This window comes from Polyodon spathula, chromosome 11, assembly GCF_017654505.1.
Source record: "Polyodon spathula isolate WHYD16114869_AA chromosome 11, ASM1765450v1, whole genome shotgun sequence".
Lineage (NCBI taxonomy): Eukaryota > Metazoa > Chordata > Actinopteri > Acipenseriformes > Polyodontidae > Polyodon > Polyodon spathula.
Window position 1 is genome coordinate 41546433 of NC_054544.1, and position 24008 is coordinate 41570440.

The 24008-nt window shown below is 36.9% G+C and overlaps 1 protein-coding gene across 4 annotated transcripts in view; it reads right to left on the reverse strand.

Annotated features, from left to right (window-relative positions):
• The window catches only part of LOC121322937 (rho guanine nucleotide exchange factor 4-like), a 157717-nt gene that overhangs the window by 102802 nt on the left and 30907 nt on the right, over positions 1-24008 (reverse strand). Inside the window, exon 1 of one of the 4 annotated variants that reach the window (XM_041263574.1) lies at positions 15480-15568. The exons of the other annotated variants lie outside the window; for them this stretch is intronic. The gene's annotated coding sequence lies outside the window, so the exon portion shown is untranslated. Of the gene's footprint in view, positions 1-15479; positions 15569-24008 lie in introns of those variants that run through there. 4 annotated transcript variants of the gene reach the window in all.

The window sequence follows — 24008 nt, forward strand, 5'->3', positions numbered from 1 at the left end:
CCTGTGTTGACCCTAACTTGTATATTTGTCTATTTCTCATTTAAAAATAAGGTTACCACACAAGGAGTCACCAGATCAAGTGTCAGATTAATATAGCTGGCATTTGTGTTATGGACAGTGAAAAAGTCCATACATTTATAAATATACATGTGTTAGTATCATTTGATTACCAAGGACTAACTAATTAACTAAGCACACATACATTTAGCATTATGAATTTCAAATGAAATGTTATAGCTATAGACCAAGGCCCTAGGCTAATGCATTAACTCAAGGAAAGTGATTACAATATACTGCAGTATGTTCAAGGTTTATGGAAATGTACTGTTATGATTTAAAGTGGCAAGAAAGTTAATTACAATAATTTTGCACTGATACATGTGCAGTTTCCCAAGCATTCCACATGATTTTATTGTCTTTAACATAGTTTACCATGTTTTGCCATGTTTTTAAATATGCTTTATCATACCTCTCTGGGATATGCCAAGCTTACTTATACTTTGTCATGCTTTCATTATGCTGTATTACACTGCATTCTTTCATTATGCGGTATTACACTTTGCCATGTTTTCATTATGCTGTATTACACGTTGCTATGTTTTTACTATGGTTAACTTTTATAGGTGGGCTCCTATATTCCAAACAACAAAACTGAAGGCAATACACCGAAGTTACCTAAAAAATAAACATACCTCATTTTTAAAAGTAGTCCCCATTCCTATAAACACACTGCCAGCAGTGCACTGGCAGTTTCCTGACAGCATCGTTTAACCCGAGCCCAAGCTGTTCAATGTCCTGGTGTATGGCTGCTGGCTACTGACTGGCAATAATGGAGCACCTGAGATCTTTCACAGTCCAGCTAGCCAGAGGTCACAAGAGGGCAAGCTCATCTAGACTGTATTGGCTTGAGCACTTAGAGTCAGCCATCACAAACAGCTAGCTTCACACTAACACTATCATTGCATTAGTGCTGGTGCTTGATAAGAAATGGCCTACTTTGAAAACCTTAGATAATTACCTTTAAAAAAAAAAAAACCTTAGATAATTATTTTTCAAACACAATGGCATGAAACTCTGATCTTAGAGGATATTGAGAGATAAATGCCTCTGAATTCACCTGACACTAATTAGGTAGTGTAATCACCCTTTATTAACTGGTTAGTGTATCTTTAAGTAATGTAGCTCTTTAGCGCCATCTACTAGTTTGTGCTGAACATATCTTAGATGCGAAGAGACGGGAGATCTGCATTAGTGTGCCTCGGAAGTATCTGAAGGTACGTGGATTAACCAGCGGACAAAATAATAGAATTCCCTTACTCTGTGATATTTACTGTATGTTACAGACTGGAACTGTAGAACTTGGCAAGGCATGGTCGCATGCATTTCACTATTAAAACAAATGTGCTCTGTGCTTGTACCTGCAATTCGTGTCTGAATTCTCTGTACTGCCTTCTCCGGCCTAACATCAAACCTGCCTTCCCATTGGTACAGTCGAAGGATCAAAGAACAGTGCCAGTTCTGAAGACTGTATTTAGGGAATATAGGAAATATGACACACACACACAAAACTTACAAATACATTATGACATGCTGTCAACATTTTAATATAACAATGTATATTAAACAATTGGAGCATTCTATTTGCAGTGGCACTGAAAGGGTTCGAAGCATCTTGGGCTCTGCATTAGGTAATAATTATGTCATCATACCCTTTATATTGTGTTATAGTAACTGGCATTCCGGGCAAGCTGTTTTGAGTGTTCCACTGGCAGCCACTCAATCAAAATTAATCCTCACTGTTAGGATTGGCTCGCTGTGATTTAATATGTCAAAAATGGTGCTTCCTGTGACCTCTCAATCAAGTATTACATAACCCCCACCTAATACACCCTTGTGAGGCTTGGCTGGAGTTTAAAAAGCACACATTCCCTGACTGAATACTGAATACTGCAGGCCCTGTTTTTCTAAGCTAGCAGCTTATTCATGTTGCATGCATTTTCCCAGTCCAATATATAAGACTAGAATGCTTACAAATAACTAACTACAAATAAACAATTACCAGAGCTCTTTTTTGTACAGGTTTAAAGGAATAGTCCCTACCATTTTGAAATGTATCTTTGGTCTGTGTATTTAAATCAGTGTTTTTATTGGTTTTCCCTGTTTTTTCTACCCAATTTGAAATGCCCAATTCCAAAATCCAACTACATCACGCTTATCGAATTTGTATTTTGTTCCACCTTTATTTTGAGATTAAAAATCTCTTTTACAAGTAAGATGTAGCCAAGAAGATGACATATACACTGATGGACGACCTCTATTTCAACACTGATAGCGTCAGTGTGAAGCCTTCAAGCTCTCAACACAACTCTCAGACTCAATGAGCTTGCCCTATTGTGACCCCTGGCTATTCTGGACTGTGAAAGATCTCCTGTGTCCAGAATTGCCAGTCAGTAACTAGTAACATACTTTACTAAGCTACTGGAGGCACGGCCTCAGCCTTGGAAGTCTCCTCATGGACTCATCTGGTGCCTGACCAGTAGGGGTCACTATGGCGCAATGAGGTGAATTATCCCCAGCTGATTTTCCTGCCTAACCCTGCAGTCTCAAAGGACAATGCAGCGCTCCCTGTGGACTCTGAGCCAAGATCGCATGCTGTGCTCTGCTTTAGTGGAGCAGTGAGGATGGAGAATGACAGAGTGAAATCTTCTGAAAGAGACTCTGTTTCCAACATGTGGGGGGGGGGGGCAGGCTGCAGCTTCAGATACGAAGTTATTATAAGCGCATTAGAAATGAAAAGCTGAACTAAACAACAGCAGGGAGAGGAAAAGGATTTTGAAGCTCTTACAAGACTCATTGTAAACACCCTCTTCCTTACCCATAAATAAGCCCTACCTTTAATTAGTTTTACATTACAGTCCTCTTCCAATCAATGTTTACTTGAAGTTGTTTTGGTGCACATTTCAAGCCTGTCGTCTCTTTACTGTTACACTCACTTTTCTCCTTGGAAATGTTTAGAATGTTCCCCCTGCTCTATGGTGATTTGCACCATACAGTCACATAAGGATGAGTGATCATCTCACTCACTCATGCCGCTTTACAAACTGTAACATAAATCCAGCTTTTACTTCGAGATCAATATGACAACCTGCTTGCTCAGCTCAAGGAATTAACTTGGCTAAATCAAGGCACTGCAATCCCGAAGCAATTCAAGTTTTCATACAACACTGGATTCTAGTTTTTCTAAATAAACTGTGTATAATTATAGAGGGCCTAATTGTACTTATATAGTACTTGTTTTTTACACCTTACAACCAAATAATATTTTCATTTTTTTGTTGCAATTTTAACTCTTCCACAATAAGTAACTGTTGATGCCACAAGTAGCAAATCATAGGTTAAATATATATAGTACTGTACAGTATTTATAAACAAAGACAGTAATAATGCAACACATCTACAACAGTACTTACTGCAATTTGGAGTATGTTCATAAATGCTTATATATTTTTAAGAGTTTGTGAAGCCTGAATTTTTCAAGTGCAATAACACTTGAGATCATTGAGACAGCTGTGGGAATTCCATCTGTCTTTTCAGCAGCACCATTTGATCAGATCTTTGCAATAGATGGCATTATATTCAACCCAAAATGATCAATTTTCAAGCAGATGTCTGTTGCATGTATGGCAATAGATCACTGGACCTGTGAGCCAGGCCTACTACTATAAAGATACAATTTGCAGTTTTGCAGTTACTTAGATGCCTTAAAACATTTTCCGGTATTCTATTTACCAAACTTATTTTGTAACTTACTGACAAGAAGGCTTATATAATGCAACTTAATAACTGTTTCCCCACCCTTAACTCTACGAGTCTGAAATGAAAACACACAACTTCCACACTCTGTATTTCTCATTTGCCACTTTATCAAAGGGACTTGAGGCTGTATCAGTCACATGATACAACACATTAACCATATAAAGTGCAGAGGTAGCAAAGTCCATGGAAAATGTCATAGCAATGCATCTTAAATGTTTAGCAAATAAAAGAAACATGTTTATAATAATTCAAAATAAGTTTTGACAGAAGGCATGATGAGACTAATCTAATATTGGACCAAACCATTCAAGAGATCTTCTGACCTGGTATTTTATTCATTTACATAAAAAAAAAAAAAAAAAAAACATAATAATAAAGGATGGGGCTGAGATGAAATTTTAAGAATCGTGCCGCTATATAATAATGCAATCACACAGAACAAAAAATAAACCATTCACCCAATCTGTTTTGCCGGCTGTAACAGTTAGGAACGTGTGTTTCAACTGATCACAAGCAGTTAAAATAAACTAGCTACAGACATCAGATTTACCCGTCATCATACCGTCTCTGGTTGTTTTAGATTCCAAAGAAAGTCATACTAATTTAGCTATACATTCCTTTAACTGAAATGTCTTTCGTATCAAGTATTTACCACTTTCGTATCATTATAAAGAGCACACATGGAAAGACAAAGTGACAGGAGGTATGAAGGTGGGTGAGATAAACAGAGCTAGCTGTCTAGTGTGTCTGTGTGTTCTATCTTGTCTGCTGTTGATGTTGCCAGCAGATTACCGCAATGTAGGTCCTGTTAGTTTGGGTGATCGTAACAAAAGTTGCCCAATTTCTTTCCAGCCCAATCTTATTTCTGCTGCTGTGTGTGTGTCTGAGTATCTTCACTTAATAAATACACAAAAGTGAATGTACACAAAAGGTGCGTTCATTCAAAGGCCTTTTCTGCATCTTAAGTGCTGCTGCTCTTATAAAAGTGTAAGAAAGCATAGTGAAAGCACATACAAGCATCATAAACCCCTGAGAGGTATGGTAAAGCAAAAACATGACAAACCATGGAAATAGCAAAATGAATGTGTAAATTTACTGTGTATCTAATGGGGAGTCTAACCGTCTTGCCCTATAAAAAAGAATACAGAACAGTATCAGATGAAATGTTACCAGGCATAAATACCACTTGATCAGGATGAACTCTTTTGCTTTAGAAATACTAGATAGGGTTAATGATAATGTCTTGAGGGCTGTTTTTAGAAAACTAATATTCTGGGAATGTTTTTTTAAACCTAAAGGACTACATATTTATGTAGTGTTTAGATTAAGACTTTTCCAGCACAGGTTTAACATGGTTTACAAAAATAACAATAAAAAAAACAAGTTTTACACAATTTACGCCTCTCAAACCACAGTTGGCTGAGAGCATTTTACAGACTGGGGAATCATTTTGGGCTGTATCAACAACTGTCCCTGTTTATCCTAGGAATACCTTTAAATGACTGATGCAAGCCAGAGGAATTCCCTACAAAAATCCAGCTGTGGCACTGACTGACAGCATATAGATTGAACCCCTGCGTGAAATGATCTGTTTGAGTAGTATTATAGAGTTAGGCACATCGCAAAGCTACTATCCTTTCTGTTTGGGTGTGAGGTCAGGGCTTTAGATAAGACGGCAGACAAATCCAGACAGTCTAGTATTGAATGACTCAATAAGATTTATTTTTTTTTTAAACATAAGCGACAACAACGTGGCAGGATGATTTTATGCACTTACAGTCGCCTCTTGCTAATCCAGACTCATTTGGACAGAAACCTGTTCAAACGTTTTGTTCGGAATACCAATCGAAACCACAATGAACGTGCCTTGTCTATTTCTATTATGTCTTTGATAATTCAACTGAATCCAAAATCAGTAATAAGCAATAGGCATGCATTTCATTATTGCAGTTTCTTCTAAATTGTACCTTTTAATTGAAAACTGTATTTTTACAGCTAAACTGATGTCATTTAATTTCATTAATAGCTAAGATGTGTTTTAATACAAGACTGTACCATTAAGAACAATTGCAGGGAGCTGTACAGTGTTTTCCTTGCCCATGTCACACTATTTGTCATGATCTACTGCTTGTTAAATATTATTTTAACTCTAACAGATACCATGTGGTTACTATTAATGATATACATTTTTCTACATTTCTAACATAGCTGGATATTTACATTTAGCAAATATGTAATTTTCTCATCCAACCAAAATAATGTAGTCAGTGTGGACACAACATCCTGAAAAAAATATTTATGTACATTTTCATTAAAATCAGAAGCACATTTCTCAAGATATAGCCTTCAATAATTAACCTTAGAGACCTTAGCACAGAACTTGGTGCCTATTAAACACTTGGTGACCATCGTGACCTATATAAACAGGATGTGGAATAACGTCTTGTAACAAATGCTCATGCAAAGTGTAATTAAATACAGGCAAATGGATCCCAGCCCTCATTAGCTTTATAAATGAGAAGCAGGAATCGAGGCATTTCCAGGTCACTATGAGCTGGATGAAGATAACCACAAAAACTTGTGCTTTGGACCATAAACTACAGTACAACTAAATATTATAATTAAATTCAGTTTCAAAGGAAATATATGATGTCAATATTCTAAAACGGCAGTATCCTAAAAGAACCTAAAGCTCCCTGTTACACAAGCTAAAGCAAGCAGGCAGAAGAATGCAGAATCTGCATGCACACTGCAAAAGGAACAGATCAGGGTTTTTTCATGTCTGGAAAGGAAAACAGGTCAGCAGTTAGTTTAGTATTTTAGTACTAAATGTTTAGCCGTTCACTTTTAAACTAAATGTATTTAGTATGCATTTGTTTTGTTGTTACTTTATCACTTTATTTTATTATTCTATTTAGCACTGGAGTTTACTTACACCATTTCTGAATGATGGTTTTACTGTCATTGTATCATTGTGTGGTTCAGGGGACCGGAGCAAGGGCTTCTCCTCCTTTTAATCTTCTAAAAGCTTGCTATGTCAATCTCTCGTCAAGCACCCTATCTTGTCCCCCCACCATCTCTCCCCATCACCATCTCTGCAACTGCATCTCCTTCTGAGGGGCAGATGAAGCTTGGCACCCCACTATGGAGGCTCACCCTAAAGCAGTAAAAGCATGGTAAAGTACAGATAGCAAAGCATATTTAAAAACATCTCAAACCATGGTAAACTATGGTAAATACATAGTATAAACTTTGCTTCATCATATGTTCAATTTTTTTTTTTTTTTTTTTTTATCATACAGTACTTTACCTTAACCCTTTGTGGTTTATCATGCTTGCGCCTGGGTTTCACAATGCTGTTCCAGTGATTGGACTATGATTTACAACACTTTGCTCTGTTTTGATCTTGTTATACCACAGTAAACTACTACAGTCTTAATGAGCCTTTATGTAAGAGGGTTAGCTCACTTGTAAGTCAAAGAAAGAAAACTATATTGTCAAAACATCTACAGCTCATCTATTTCCCTTTCCAGATTTTAAGCTCAGAATACACTAAACCCACTCTTACTATGTAGTTTCCTCTTGCATAAAAAAATACATAAAAGCCCATTTGGATACCAATCACAGTACTGCAAGCTAAGGTAACAACATGAACTTGGAACAAATATTGTGCAGGTCCTGATGCTGTAGCACGCTGGTGTTGAATACATTCTACAGTACCGCATTGTATTAACAGTGTATTGTGTATTGGTTCAAACTAATGTCATGCCCTTGTGGTACCCTTTGTCAGTACAGAGCAATTGACTATAATTGACAACCATCCGATGCAGTAAGCATAGTACAGTATTGTTTTATTCAGAGGAAATTATATACAGTGTCTACAGAATGTCTAAAAAGTTTGTATTGAGAAAAAAAAATTATAGATTAAAAATACAAAACTGAAAGATCATAATTGGATAAGTCTCCACCCCCCTGAGTTAATTCTTGATGGAAGCACCTTTGGCAGCAATTACAGCTGTGAATCTGTTAGGATAGGTCTCTACCAACTTTGCACACCTCAATTTGAAAATATTTGACCATTCTTCTTTACAAAACTGTTCCAAGCTCTGTCAAGTTCCTTGGGGAGCGTTGATGGACAGCAATCTTGAAGTCATGCCACAAATTTTCAATTGGATTTAGGTCTGGGCTCTGACTGGGCCAGTGAAGGACATTTACCTTTTTGTTCCATAGCCACTCCAGTGTGGCTTTGGCTGTGTGCTTTGGGTCGTTGTCATGCTGAAAGGTGAACTTCCATCCCAGTTTCAGCTTTCTTGCAGAGGGCAGCAGGTTTTCCTCAAGGACTTCTCTGTACTTTGCTCCATTCATTTTCCCTTCTATCCTGACAAGTGCCCCAGTCCCTGCCGATGAGAAACATCCCCATAACATGATGCTGCCACCACCATGCTTCACAGTAGGGATGGTGTTCTTTGGGTGATGTGCTGTGTTGGGTTTGCGCCAAACATAACTTTTTGCATTTAGGCCAAAAAGTTCCATTTTAGTTTCATCAGACCACAAAACTTTTTGCCACATGGCTGCAGAATCTCCTGAGTGTTTTTTTTGCATACTTCAAACAGGATTCAAGGTGGGTTTTCTTAAGTAATGGCTTCCTTCTTGCCACCCTACCATACAGGTCAGATTTGGGGGGTGCTTGGGATATTGTTGTCACATCACTTTGACCAGTCTTGGCCATAAAAGCTTGTAGCTCTTATAAAGTTGCCATTGGCCTCTCTGATCAGTCTCCTTCTTGCTCAGTCATCCAGTTTGGAGGGAGGGTCTGATCTAGGCAGAGTCTTGGTGGTGCCATACACCTTCCACTTCTTAATAATCGTCTTGACCGTGATCCAAGGGATATTCAAGGCCGTTGATATTTTTTTTTTATACCCACCCCCTGATCTGTGCCTTTCAACAACTTTGTCCTGTAGTTCTTTTGAATGCGCCTTGGTGCTCATGGTTGAGACTTTGCTTTGAAATGCACTACCCAGCAGAGGGAACCTACAGGAACTGCTGCATTTATCCTGAAATCATGTGAATCACTACAATTTAACACAGATGGAGGCCACTTAACTTGTGTGATTTTGAAGGCAATTGGTTACACCTGAGCTATTTTAGGATTGCTATTACAAGGGGGGTGGACACTTATCCAACCAAGCTATTTCAGTTTTTCATTTAACTCATTTTCCACAAATTTCTAGAATATTTTTTTCACTTGGAAGTTGTTGGGTAGGATGTGTAGATAAATGAAAAAAAAAATGTTTTAATGCATTTTAATTCCAGGCTATAAGCAACAATAGGTGAACATTTTCAAAGGGGGTGTAGACTTTCTGTAGGCACTGTATCTACAGTAATAAGTTTCCTACATTGATTAAAGAGGCAATCCCAAAACGGGGTTATAATAAACATGGTTGTACAAGTGTAGTTGCAGGGATGGAAATAAGACTGCCATTGCATAGTAGTCTAGTCCATTCCAGGTTTTACTATGAGCCTAATTAACTACCATGTATTGGTAACATGTTCCAAAATGGCTTATTAAACAGACAGTAAAACCTGGACTGGCTAAAACTGCTATGCAATGAGTTGCCTGGTAAACTACACATTTCAAGTCTTATTATTTTTATTTGAAAATGAGTAATTTTTAAGGATATTAATATTGAAAATGTTTTGGATGAAGCAATTTTTTTTTTTTTATCTGAGTACGAAAAAGAATATACTCAAACCATATTTGTAGTCATAGAATTATACTAACAAATTTAAAACCACAAATAAACTGCCACTTACTATAAACCTGTTCGATGTAACGTAGGTTCTTGATGTCCAATGAACTACTGATGCCTTACCTCTTTTTTGTTGTTATTCCTTTTTAAATCAAAATGTAAACTGCCCAAGTTATCAGTTCGCTGAAAAGACCTGTCAGAAATGCACTGAAACGGCTTGCTCTACCAGGTGGGCATTTACCCTCATTGAGTATTACTGTTTGGCGTGACATTTGGTTCACTCACATAAAATAAAAGCATTAGAGGACTGCTGAGAAAATGAGAACGCTTGTGAATGTTAGCAATCATTAGCATTTCATTCAATAGACATTCTGTCTGCATGTGTCACTCATTTAAGCAAGGCCTAGGGTTTGTTAAATGTACAGTGTAGTATCATGTGGTTTTCTCTGAAAATGGATTCGCCTGCTCTTTTGTTTTAAGTGCTAAGCTCTTGTGGTTTATTGTTATTAGCTGGCAGAGCTACTTGAATGCATTATTTTCTTGTGCATTATTCTCTTCTGCTTGTTCCCCTTTTGCTTTCTTTAATGCAGTAAACAGGAACAGGACCAGACCAAAGAAAATGTTATCTGTCTAATCGTACCGGTTGAGTTTTTAATATACAGATAACAATAGTTTTTTTGTTTGTTTGTTTCTTTGTTTGTTTGTTTTTAAATGGCTTGGCAACACTATTTGGGGATTAACTTTAATGTTCTGTCACACACCAGGACCATTTGCTCTGTACAGCTGTCTCTCTGCTGTATGACCAGTCTCTTGTGAGCACTGCTAATCATCAGCTGATCTCTAAATATTAAACTACCGGGGCTTCATAAAAAACAAACAGAACCCACCTGTGGTATGTACAAGATCATGTAAAGTACAGAGACAGTGTTGGGACAGATTGTGTATATTACAGTAAGTTCAGGCCACCGATTAAAAAATAAGAAACTTAATATAATGTTAAAAATACTTTAATGACAGGGTCACTCTATTTTTGTACATGTAGCTTCTGAGTCTGGCAATGGAGCCAAATGTTATCCAAGTCCCCTGCCATGAATTGTCTTTATCAAATCCTCCAGCATATTTTGGTGTGTTCAAACCAACATGTGTTTTTACATGAGTACACCTTGCACATGTTCTTAAGATCATTGGAAGTGCAACGTATGTTATTTATTACGCATTATGCAATTCTATATAATTGTAGCCTTGTGCAACCTTTGATTGGTTTAGGCATCTGTCCACTATACCTTCTTGAAATGAAATGTGACATCCCTCTTTGGTGTTCTGTTTATGTAAATATCATAACTAAATCTGGAAACGTTTTTTTTTTTTTTTTCAAAAAAAAATTGGGAAGTACTCTCTTCACTCTGCACACCAAGGTCATGGGAGTCTTAAAGCTGGTTCATACCTACGTCCAGGAGATGGTCATGTGGCATAAACGCCTACAACTGAACAAACTCATGGGAGACCAACAAGATCGCCCTGACACATTTACAGCATGAACCACTCTTTATTGTAAGATAACTGGGTTAAGAAGTGAATGTTGAACCATCCTGTTTGAATCACATACCTCCTGCTTTCCCTTAACTATTTCACCATTACAAACAACACGTGAATCTAGTTTATCAACTCTAACTCCCTGATGGCTTGTCATGCTGTGCAGTAAATGTCAGCCACGAGCCTCTCCTGTAAATCACGGGCCACTGCTGCCTTTCTGTCCTGCTGCTTTGTTATTGCTAACTGTCTCCCCCTAACTATTATCTACACCCGTCATAACATCAAGACATGCCAAGGCTGCTCCTAAAACCAAACCCATTTCTCTTATCTAGCTTTCAAAACCTTAGTTGTTACTGTTGTTGCAATCGTGGAAACAGAAAGATGTTTTGTCTCATTTGGTAACATTAGAAACATTAAAAACTTTGTAATATAAAAACAAATTATAGCGTGCAGTGCTTGCATGTATAATTCATGCAAACTTTAGCATACAAAGGGATACAACTGATTTCTTCTTATAATGAGAATCAGGGAGGTATGTGAGTGTTAGAGGGGAGGAGGTGTTGTAAACTGAAGTCACATTATTACTGTCACATTATTAAAGTTTGTTTTTAAGAATGGCTGCAACACTATTAGTTTGCTTCAATGCAGGTTAGTTCTTCAATGTGAAGTGTAATGTGTTCCCTTTTAAATGTTACCCACAGTAACAGCACAGTACAGTGTAAAAAAAGCATAGTGAAAGCAAGATAAATCATAGGTATGCATTGTATGCTCACGTCACTGCACTCAATAGTGTTTTACAGCAAAACCGAGACCAGTGAACAAAACGAATGTAGAGATTTAGCAATTACAAATCCTTCAATATGTCTTGAATTTGTTTGTAAGAACAGCGCTTTTGAATCGACATGTAGTCAAACACCCTGCTATTTGATTCTTACATGAAATGTTTTTCTCAAGTTTGAGTAATGGCTTCAGTAGCAGCTAGTGGAGAGATGGTGGCAGGTATATGTATCCATTCCTAGGTTGCTGTTAATTTGTGTTGTGTGTTGGAAGCTTCCCTCCTGCTAAAGTATCAAAGCCATATCATACCTCAATCACAAATAACATTTAGCTATGACTCTGCTGCCAAGATTTTGGACTTGTTCTTACATGAAAGCAAGGTGAGTTACAGACTGTAGTGTACTAAATAAATCAATGACATCTTCACATACTGGATGTGAACTGACAGCCACCCATGCTTTACATCCTTGATTTTCTTAAGCAATGTTTAATTGGCCTGCATCATGTGATGTTTCTCCTTGCTGAAACACCTCCCGGCCATCTATTTTAAAACAGCTTTTAACCCTTTATTAAACTCAAAAGCTTTATGGCAGTCCAGTGACAGAAGTTGTTCTGTCTGCTGTTGATTCATTTTTGTCTGAATCACTTAATCAAACCTTAATTGACCTAATGATGTGCTTAATTAGACCTGTTTAATTGTTCTCAGCTCCTAAAAAGTTGTCGATTACAAGTTACTTATAAAACTGTACAGTTAACTTGAAATCTCTAACTGTTTAAAAGCTGAAAACAAATAAGGGTTAAATTAAGTATAACTGAAAACTCGGTTGGAACGAAAACAAGCAAACACAGAGGACCCCCAGGACCAGAATTGGGAAACCCTGTGATAAAAGGTAGAATGCTTTATAATAGCATTTTCAAAATGAGGGCTGAAAAAAACAAACCTCGCTGGTTTGTTAGATCTCAATTTAATTGTGGAACAAACTTAGACCACAATTTAAAGACAACGTGACTCCAACTGTATTTTGGCAATTATGCTACAGAATATACTATTTTTAGTTGAACAGCACCTGTACCCTATAATCATATGATAGCAATAACCTATTAGTCTCATTTAAGAAAATATATTTTTGTCTGAGGACACTCTGTTTCAGCACCTACAGTATACATAAGAGTCTTACCTGTTGTTTTAAAAAGACCAGCAACCCTGACCAACTTTAGAACTGAGATAAAATACTACTTATACCTGTTAAACTTTGCTGTTTTAATTAAACAGGTGTACCAAAACAGTGGTTGCAGATTTCATTGTCTCTATGATACAGTATGTTGCTGTTGACTTAGGACCCCCTTGGAAGCAGAACTTTGTCACTTGAAGCCATTCATAATTCCCAAGATTTCTGTGAGGTAAAAAGCTTGAGTGATCTCAGAATACCACATTGGCCATGTGAGTTTTTGGAACAGATCACCGCGCTCATGAGAAGAAACTAAAGTTTAGTGTGACAGCATGAGAAAGCTGCTTATAGCCATTATTAAAACAGAGAAACCTCCTGCATCTACAGGCCTTACAGTATTGTATACATCTTCCACATACTATAGCAAGTTCCTTTAAGAAATCTTCATGTTTGTTTCCACATGAGAAAAAGGTAAAACTGTGTTTACACCTTTACATTTCCGTTGCACACATTAGCTTTAGGTGCCCTTTTGGGGGGGGGGGGGGGGTTAAAGATAGATCTGTCACTGAGGGCTAGGCCACTGATCAGCACATAGAAATACTGTATACACATACATGTGGAGGTCTGGCTCTGGGGTGTCAATTTATAAGACCTCATGTTGTTGTATTGATGCAGTAAACCTCATTCAATGATGATAATTTGATTAAATACGGCAATCTAATAAAAAAAAGACATGCTTGTAGAAAGTAAGAGGAACAAAAGGACAAGTTCTTCAATTTACCACACCGATTTTCAAAAACGTAATTAATAATGAATAATGTCCTTAACCAACTTGCATCACAATTGGATTAAGTCGTTCTAGGAATATGTAAGAATATGCATTGAACCATAAGACAGACCCATTTCTGATACTGACCTGAATTTCACAATGTCCTAACCACAAAGATATAGGTAAAACTAAAGTTTAACACAAGGGCAACTGGATACAATTTTAAGCCAGTATCCCCACGGCAGGGATAATACACTTTACCTGTGTCAAAGCACTGAAGGTGGAATGCACAGATATTTCAATATAATCTATAGTAAACCATGATAATGGAGCGATGTATCAGATAGTTTGCAGAGGATGGAATTGACGTCACATTAAGATTAGCCATACTGTTTAATCATTCCTATTTATATTTCATTAAAAAAAAAATATAAAAGCAGATTTTCGCTTCACTCAAGGTCACCTGTGGCAAAGCTGCTGCCCTGGGATGGGTATCAGCTCTCATGGGATTTTTATCAGCTTGTACAGCACAGTGCCCTGAACGATATTGCATATACATGCTGCAGACATTAGCATTAAAGTGTTTGAAGTGGCGTTTTTAAAGAATAACAATACATTGAGGGAATAAAGCATTTAAGGAGAACACATTATGAAGTATATCATTTATAATTTTTATGTGACACAGTTACAAAGACAAAGTACTTCATTCATAACAGAGATTAGCAGCTCATACACACTGATACATTACATTGGAGTCGTTTATCAGGAGTGAACCCTGTCCCATTTTATCTTGGCCCGTCAGACAAGACAGCTTCTGTCTTGTTCAGGGTCAAAACTCACAAACATTATATCAGAGAGGGTTCTTCCGAAATAATTCAATCCAAGAGGCAGGCAACTTGCATTTGTTTATCACTGCGGTATAAAACGTTGGAAGCAGCAGCAAAGTATGGGAAACGCTTCAGTTTCCCAAACACGGTATATACAGAGGAAGACTTGGACAGTGTCCCAGAAAATATAAATTAAAAGAGCACAGAAATAATGACTCTTCCTCCACATACAGTAAGTATGTTATACTAAAGCTGTCTGGTTTACATATTTCTGTGTTGAACGCTTATTAATCCACACAAGTAGATGCCCTTAAAAGTGAACCGGACTTTAAAATCTTAAGACAAGCCAGCAATCCAGTTGAAAATATAAATCTAAAAACACATTTATAAGATGTTTTTATATCACCCCCCCCCCCCCCCCCCCCCCCCCCCCCAAAAAAAAAAAGTTTGATTTATTACTTATTTGCAAAAAAAACAAAGTGATGAGCAGCTTTGCATTATCTTAGATTGACAGTAAATAAACCATTTATTACTAATTGTTATATTAATGTACATCAAGAGTTTAATACAGCATATACTGATAGAATGATCACAAAATTGTGAATCCTTTTCAACAACGTATTTATATTCTGAATAGTAAGACCCACGCTGAACAAAGTTCCCCTAAAACACTGAATCAAATGAAAAAGACTAGCAGGTCTCAGCAACAACATTTCTGCATGTTTTTTTGTCTGTTCTTAAGGATTAACTTTATTATCATGAGACTGCAAGGCGTCAAACATCATAACTCAACGGATTCTGATTTTGAAAGAACGCTGTCGCCAGTAGATGCACGTACCTCTAACTCAGCTGAAATAAAAGAAGTCCAGGCATCAATTGCGGTCAGTTCTTTGCAGATCTGGATCCGTGTCTCAGACAGACAAGTGTGCACCTTGCCAAGTGTGAGGAATCTTTTTTAAGGTTCTGAAACATTCGAGTCCTTTGCGTTTCCACAGTAACCCCATCACACAGAGAATAATGAAGCATCCGCAGCGCATTTCAATTACAAATGAGGCCTTGAGCTGTGCCTTGAGTTTGGTGCTTGTAAACCATCAGCTCACGACTGTTTATGTAAAAAGATTAAACAGGAAAATATATTGTTGCAAGCGTTTAGTGGTTAGTTACAAATTGAAGATTAGCAGAATCTTGGTGTAAATTTAGTGGACATTAATTGAAAAAAAGAGGAATGGCTTTCTTTAGTGAAAATTACAAGATTAGCATAATGTTTTGTTGAAAAAGGAACAAGGATGCTGTACTTTTTAACCAGCAGAGATGCATAGTTTCAGCTTTAAAGCTACAGACATCGGAAGAAATAAACGAAAACAGGAGCAGCTTTAGTGAGACAGGGATACAGCATTAAACTACAGTGGTGTTTTTTTTTTTTTTTTTTTTTTTTTTTTTCCAGCATGCTATAAATGATGACAGTACAAATCAATTCAAGATGTTCAGTTTTACTCTTAGTAAAGTACTATTAATTGCATTTACCATTTAAAATTACAACCTTGGCTATGCAATATACATGCAATATTAGCTATGCAATTTACATAAAAATGTGTTCTTGTCTATTTTCATACAGTGTAATGGGAAGCACTATAACTGTTGTTAGTAAAGTACTATACAATTAAATAATTGCATTTACCATTTAAAATTACAACCTTGGCAATATTGGCTATGCAATATACATGCAATATTAGCTATGCAATTTACATAAAAATGTGTTCTTCGTCTATTTTCATACAGTGTATTGGGAAGCACTAAAGTGAGAAGAGTAATTTGTAGAGACCCAGGTCGTGAAAGCCTGCAGAGTCCCAATTCAATGCAGTTGGCACTGGACCTGTTGTTGATGGAAACAAACAAATTGATTTTAAAGTAATCCCAGTGGAAAATGAAAAGAAGGCAACAGGTACGGTAAATATAACTTAAGAATTGCTCATGCTTACAGTACATATGGCTTATATTTCCATAAAGATTGGAGATCCCTGTATTACGGAAAATATATATTTTTTTAGTGCTGCAAAAAACATGCACATTTTTGAATTTTTGAACCACTCTGAGCCAACAATCTACAAATAAAAGTCTTCTCAACCAAGGCCATTGCTGAAACAAACAATAGTATTTGTCTACAGGATAGGCCATAGGATGTTACTTATAAAGATGGGTGTCGTTAACACCAAAGACAAACAAACCAGAGAAGGCTTGGTTTTAGTCGTCTTTTTTTATGTGCGCTTTGTAAAACAGGACAAAACATAAACATTGTAAAATAATGCCATTAAAAATGAAAGCCAAATTAATTTGAACCTTTAGCATGGTAAATCACCACAGAAGCAGCTTCCAATGCATATCTTATACGTTTACATCTCTGTCTGCCCAATGCTTTACTAAACCGTGCCTTGTTTTTATAATAAAAATCTATAAGGAAAACATTAGTACAATAATAACAATCGTAATTGTTGTATCCTGGTTCACAAGCTAGTTCAAGACAGGCTTGATTATAAAGTGCACTGTCCCATTACACTGGCCTGTTAAGCTTTAATACCATGACGTAAGTGAGCTCCACAAAGGCAGCAGCTGTGCTGGTGAGGTTTATGCAGCCTTAGCCTCCTCACATGACACATGCACCCTGAAACTGGCAGTCATTCAATACTCAAAGAGAAGAAGCAAGCTATAGAAAGTGCTCTCCCTTTAGTGAATCTGGATAGAACCAATTTCTCTTGCTGTAGTGAAAAGACAGGATGCTGCATCTTTAAAAAAGGGACGTTGTTCTGGGACGAAGCTGCCATGCCGTCACCTTGAATTGCAATCAAAGAGATTAGAGCTGAATTAAAGTTGCTGTTTGTCTGCTGCAAGAGCAGATCACTGTTCAGGGGGTCCTGCGGCAAGCCATGCTGCCCTGGTACAAATACTATTGCAGTATAAATGTGCAACCAGGTGTGTTAATTACTGAAATAATAGCATCGTGCATGTTGTTCGTAAAATACAATTTTGATAAATGAATTAAATTTTATGGATAAGAATTTGCGATCATTGCCATACAACCTATTTTTTCTCCCATGCATGCTTCTAAACTTCATCGAATTAGCTTGCATGTCCAATACTGCAACGAAATGCTCCCTTTGTATTCTTTGTAGGTACCAAATAATGGGCAGTAAGATTCTTAGAGCTGTATTGAGAAAAAAAGACGAGTGCTTAAAGAGTAAGTAGTGGCAGTGACTACACTATATAAGCCAAGGGGGTGCTGCCGAACCCCCAGCACCCCTCGTTCCAGAGCCCTTGAGTAGTGGGGTTCCAAAAAAATTGCATTATAAGTCCCCATGTGTTGTTACAGCTGTTTAAATAACGTAGCTGTAATTTTTCTTTAAAGTTATACATGTAAAAAGTTGTCAGGATATAAACAGTGAAAAGACGAATTACAGAAATATTAAGCTGACTTAAGTGTGCTTTCTCATTATGTAAAATAATTCTCTTGGCACACTTGTGTGAGCACCAGTTCTCAAATGTTGTTTCTGAATATGGTCATATATGTAGAACTACTGGGTCAGGTGTCTCCCCAAGGTTGGAACACTTATGATTTATTGAATTTGAGAATTACCTTCAGTTTTGTGGTTTTATAATAAGGTAATAAGTTAGCAGAAGAGGGGACCACCCAGAACAGCTTTGCTTCATTTTTCTCCCCCAGACAGCATTAGATGACTTCCCTTACAGGACCAAAACACCCCACACACAGTATTTTAAAGAGTAATAAAAATGACAATCAATAAAGTGCAATGTACGCAGTAGGCAGTGTTGAACTAAGACTACTGCTGTTTGCATATATGAATTTAAGGGGGGAGGGGGCTTTAATTATAAGAATTGAAGCCAAATACTGCCAAACTATCCCTCTAAAGAAAACATACAGCAGCGATAAATTCACCTGTAATCTGCAACAGTTCATACTTGCAGTTCTTAGCACTGATGAGTTTTCTGCACACAGTGTGTATACCAGAAATTACAAAGTCACAAGAGCTAAAACCTACTGTTATGTCTTAGACCTAATACATTTAGGTACAACAGCGAATGCTATGGTTATGCTAATGTAATATGAAGTCCAATTAAAGATTCTGATTTATGTGTACCAATGGTGCCAGTATGTTAAATAGATTTGTACCATCTGCATTTCTTACCTGTTTAACATATTATAAGGTGCGTTCTGTATGATTCTAAATTGTTGTTTCTGTCATGTTTATAAACTACTCCTGCAGAAATTGCTTCTTAAAATTGACATGGGGAAGCAGTGAATGTAGAGATTTCAGTGCACAATGCTTCCCCTCCTCACTTGTAACACATTGCACCGATAAGAGGAGAAGGAGATGGGTTTCACAGGATATAACTGAATTGACATAAATACAAAGTTTGTATGCACAGTACCTTGCTGATAAGGTAGACAGAGAAGCTTCATATATGTCTTCAAGCAATCTATTTCCAGCTTTTTTGTAATGATGCTTTCAAAGGGTTTTCATTCATGTTCTTGAAAGTTTCATCAAGGGCATTTTAGTTTATTTATTTTTTAGACTGAACCTGCTCTAGCTGGTAAGTTTGATTTTGTAAGCTTTTACTTCCTTTACGTTGTGGCTTAATATGATTTATGTATAGCAAGACAGTACTAGGCTTGCAATACTGGCTGACGTCAGTGGTGTAGTTTGCATGCGTAATAATCCCCTGTGAGGATGCTGGTACCAACAGAGAGATAGTGGAGGAGCACATGCATCCATTTATCACTGTTTAATCTTATACAATTGTTAAGAAACATGTTTTAGCTCACAGTACCAGAATTTAAATTCAGAGATACATTTAGAAAGATGCAAAAACATGCTAAAAACATACATGTACAGAGATCGAAAGATGTTGATAGATGCGATTATAATTTGCGACATATTTATATATTTTATATATATATATATATATATATATATATATATATATATATATATATATATATACACAGTGGCTTGCAAAAGTATTCAGACCCCTGACCAATTCTCTCATATTACCGAATTACAAATGGTACATTGAAATTTTGTTCTGTTTGATATTTTATTTTTAAACACTGAAACTCAGAATCAATTATTGTAAGGTGACATTGGTTTTATGTTGGGAAATATTTAAAAAAGAAAAATAAAAAACTGAAATATCTTGCTTGCATAAGTATTCAACCCCTGTGCTGTGGAAGCTCCCAGTTTGCACCGATGAAAGAAATTGCCCTAACGATGACACAATTACCTTACCATTGGCCTCCACCTGTGAACCATTAAAGTTGCTGTCACATTTTCTGGATAAAAACCCCACTGTTGAAGGATCACTGGTAAGGCTGTGAATCTGAAGGAAAATGAAGACCAAAGAGCATTCTACAGAAGTTAGAGATAAAGTAATACAAATGCATAAATTAGGGAAAGGGTACAAAATAATATCCAAGTGTTTGGATATCCCAGTGAGCACAGTTGGATCAATAATTATAGGTGGAAGTTGCATCTCACCACCCAGGCACTGTTAAGAACAGGCCGTCCCTCAAAACTCAGCGCTCAGACAAATAGGAGACTTGTGAGAGAAGCTACAGAGAGGCCAACAGTCACTTTGAAGGAGCTACAGAGTTCAATGGCTGGGAGTGGAGTAAATGTGCAACAGTCAACCATATCAAGAGCTCTGCATAACACTGGCCTGTATGGGAGGGTGGCAAGAAAGAAGCCGTTACTCAAAAAGTACCATCTGAAAGCACGTCTGGAGTTTGCCAGAAAGCATGAAAGTGACCCAGCTGTGATGTGGGAAAAGGTTTTGTAGTCAGATGAGACCAAGATAGAGCTTTTTGGCCAAAACTCAAAGTGCTATGTGTGGCGCAAACCTAACACTGCCCATGCCTCAAGACACACCATCCCTACAGTGAAGTATAGTGGTGGCAGCATCATGCTGTGGGGATGCTTCTTATCAGCAGGGACTGGGCATCTTGTTACAATTGAAGGAAGAATGGATGGAGCAAAATAGAGGAAAATACTGCAAGACAATCTGCTTCAGTCTGCTAAAAAACTGAAGCTTGGGAGGAAATTTACCTTTCAGCAGGACAATGATCCCAAGCACAAGGCCAAAGCAACACTGGAGTGGCTCTAGAACAAAAAGGTGAAAGTCCTACAGTATCCCAGTCAAAGTCCTGATCTCAATCCCATTGAGAATCTGTGGCACTATTTGAAAATTGCGGTCCACAAGCGTCATCCAACCAACCTGAACAACCTGGAGCAAATCTGCCAAGAAGAATGGGCCAAATCACTCCGACACTGTGTGCAAAGCTGGTACATACTTACCCCAAAAGACTTAAAGCTGTTATTGCAGCAAAAGGTGGCTCTACCAAATATTAATGTGTGGGGGTTGAATACTTATGCAAGCAAGATATTTCAGTTTTTTATTTTTCTTAAAAATATTTCCCAACATGAAACCAATGTCACCTTACAATAATTGATTTTGAGTTTAAGTGTTTTAAAATAAAATATCGAACAGAACGAAATTTCAAAGTACCATTTGTAATTCAGTAATATGAGAGAATTGGTTAGCGGTCTGAATACTTTTGCAAGGCACTGTATATATATATATATATATATATATATATATATATAGATATAGATATATATAGATATATATATGTGATGTATGTGTGAACATAATTGTGTGTGTGTGTGTGTGTGAACATAATTTATTTAACATCATGTAATCAAAGAAACTACAAAATGATATAGCAAAAGTCTACCAGAGGCCATAATAGTAGTACAGTATTTCAACATTTTTCAATTGTCAGTTTTTCATTAAGTATATTGAAATCTGCAAAGTGGTATGTAATTCAATATGTTAACATTTTTAACATTATTCAGCAGCTTTCATTTGACTTTATGAAGCAAAATGAGTTACTTCTATAGGGTTATGCAACACATTTGGCCATAGCAGTACATATTTAATAAAAGATGGGCTGCATTGAATTGCAAGAAATAGAGTTCCAAAGAAAAATCATTTTTCACAACTCAATGGCCAAACAGTGATCGTGCCACAAACATACAGCCAGCAGACTTTCACCTATTTTACTGTGAAATAGAATCAGAACAATACAGTTCATCATTTCATGGATTGTCATAACACACGTATTGATTTTCAATGAGGATAAACAGTGGAAGAGATAAAAAATGAAATGCCTAATGCTCATTAATAATGGTGCAACCAATTCCCAAATCAAACATCGGTCACGTAATAATCAACAATAATCCATGTACTGACAACACTTTATTATTCAAAAATAAAAAGTAAAAAAAGAGTAGGCTCTTCACTAAACCCTTCAAATACAATTGGAAACATGCATGCGCTGGTAATGTAAGTATACATGAAACACGAGGCTCCAAATAAGGCATAATGAATCAGTCAATGAAGGTTTAAATGAGGCTCGCAAAATAAAAACCATGGTGATCATTGTCAATTAATCGATTAACTGTTGCATCGCTTCTCATTAAGTACTTGTGTTTTATCCACTTGGAACCCCAACACATCACGATCCCAGACGTAGATGAAATCTTTTCACTTTTGAACACTAGACTAGTCCTGGTTGCTAGAGGACACAGAGTCCTCTATGGTTCCGTATATCACATTGGCAACCTACAATGACCACAATATTGTACTGTATACTGTTCACACTGTCTCACACTGAATAAACCTGGCACCCCATCATATTACCTATTAAAGAAAGGAGTGGAACACTCTTTTTTTAGTATAAAGTGTGTTCTTTCTTTCAGATGTAATTTGTGTATTGGTGTCCTTTGCACAATACCTTTTTGATAGTCATTTATACTGTAAATGCTATTACCTAAGCACTGAACACATTTCAAGAAGTGTTTGCTTGAACTATCAGGACACTGTTAGAAGGTGAACAGCATATATTAAAAAGGCACTGGACTTCCTGTGTCAAACTGATTCACTCACGAGAAATCACGTTTCAAGATTTACACATATATGCATGACTTACTAAAAACAAACCAATGAATCCCTTAACACCCCCTTCTGGAGGTATGTATAAATACCAAGCCTAATCTATATATATATATATATATATATATATATATATATATATATATATATATATAGATATATGTGATCAATATCTATATATATATATATATATATATGTGGAATGATCAATATCACCTGTACCTTGATTTGCAAATGAATCTGTAGCAATAACACATTTGTAAAATAAAAAAAGTCAATGTCCATGTCTTCAGTGTTGTCGTTTTGTTTTTGTAAAGTTATACTGCCATTCAGTGTCCTAGATGAAATGCCAAAACAATCTGAACAGGACTGATAAATAAAGAGCAGTAGCCCTCGGCTGCAACGTTACTATGTTTTATATCTCTGTTCTGTACAGCTGCGGACAAAGGTTTTGCATTACCCTATAGAATTAACTCATTTTGCTTCACAAAGTCGAATGAAACCTGCTGAATAATGTTACATTAGCATACTGAATTACATACCGCTTTGTAGTTTTCCATACACTTAATGAAAAACTTACAAAAACTGAAAAAGGCTATTATGGCTTTGGGTAGACTTTTGCAATACCATTTTATATTAAGTCTCAATCCTAAAATTCTAGGTGATGCGCATTTTTCGGCCATAGCTGTACAGTACTTCTGAATTAAATATACAACCTGAATGAAATAAACTACTCTGCTTGCTTTAGTAGAGGTGGCCCTTTATACTGCAGAAATGCTCATTGTTCCCATAATGCTAAAATAGTCTGCAGGGGCTTACTAAATGCATCCTGAATCCATTTTAAGGCATGTATTGCTTGAAAAGTTTATAGAGGGGGTATTTCTGACCTTCCATTTTAAGCCAGATGGAAGCCACACAGCTGTGACCACTGTAGTATCTCCCTAGACCACCATGTTAAAGGTCACTAATGAAATTCTTTTCAGGGGTGATAACGGATAACTGACACCTAGGATTTCACAGCTGCTTTTGACACGGATGGACATTAATGTATTGCTGTGCCACCTGTCCACCCAGGCTGGTTGCTCAGGATCACATCCATTTTTTTTTTTTTTTTGGATATACATAGCCAATTGCAACTGGTAACCACAGTCTTTGACTGGTAATCCAAAAGGTGGATAAGAGTCCAGCGTAGAGCAAACAAACTACCAGGGCTAAAAAAACAAAAACCACCATAAAGATGAGCGCAGCACAGAAACCAGGACCAGAGGACAGTTGGATTAAAGTGGAGACAGAACTGGGATAGTGGGTAGTACACACTTCTTTACACATAGTGGTGAGAGTA